Raw genomic sequence first — 955 nt, forward strand, 5'->3', positions numbered from 1 at the left:
AATAATAATAAAACTATGGTATTGCACAGTTCCGATGTTCTTCATACATTTGCAAAAAACAATTTAAATTCGGTCACACTTAATTTTACGGTCCAGTTCTCGCTATTAACAAACTATTGACTATGACATTTGCCTCAATAAACTAAACTAATTTGCTGTTTATTAATAGTAAGGTAGTTGTTAAGTTCAGGTATTGTAGGATTAAGGGATCTAAAATATGGTCATGCAGAATAAGGCATTAATATGTGCTTTATAAGCACCAGTATGCTAGTAATATGCATGCAAATAAGCTACTAGTTAATAGTGAGAATTGGTCCTTAAACTAAAGTTTTACCCACTTATGTTGGTGCTGCATAAGTGGGTTAGAGTATGATCTTAATTCATTTAGAAAAAAACCCCCCAAACAAATCTACTTTATTTAAACTCATTAAATGTCTTGATTAATGCATATGTCTTTCCTGGGTTGATATCCAGCAAAAAAAAATCTCTCTTCAAAATGTCATTGAAGTAAACAGAAATGTTTCAAGCATTCAAGAGTGCATTTCTGTGCAACTTGCTGCTTCACCACCAAGGTATTAGTAGTTGTTAAGTTTAGGTATTGGGTAGGATTAGGGATGTAGAATATGGTCATGCAGAATATGTGCTTTATAAGTACTAATAAATAGCTGATATGTTAATAATAGGCATGCTAATAAGCAACTAGTTAATATTGAGAATTTGTCCATAAAGTGTTACCTTAAATTATTGTGCCACCATTATAGACTTGAAGGAATAGTTCACTCCAAAATGAAAATTTTATGTTAATTTACTCATCCTCAGGCCATCCAAGATGTAGGTGACTTTTTTTCTTCAGTAGAACAGTAAAGAAGATTTTTAGCTGAAACCGTGCTCCTAAACGGCAAGTTCATTCTTTAGAAGAGCTATTTTTTTATCTAGATATTTATAGTCAGCTAGC

The sequence above is a fragment of the Sinocyclocheilus grahami genome, unplaced genomic scaffold, assembly GCF_001515645.1.
Source record: "Sinocyclocheilus grahami isolate Dianchi unplaced genomic scaffold, SAMN03320097.WGS_v1.1 scaffold10379.1, whole genome shotgun sequence".
Taxonomy (NCBI): domain Eukaryota; kingdom Metazoa; phylum Chordata; class Actinopteri; order Cypriniformes; family Cyprinidae; genus Sinocyclocheilus; species Sinocyclocheilus grahami.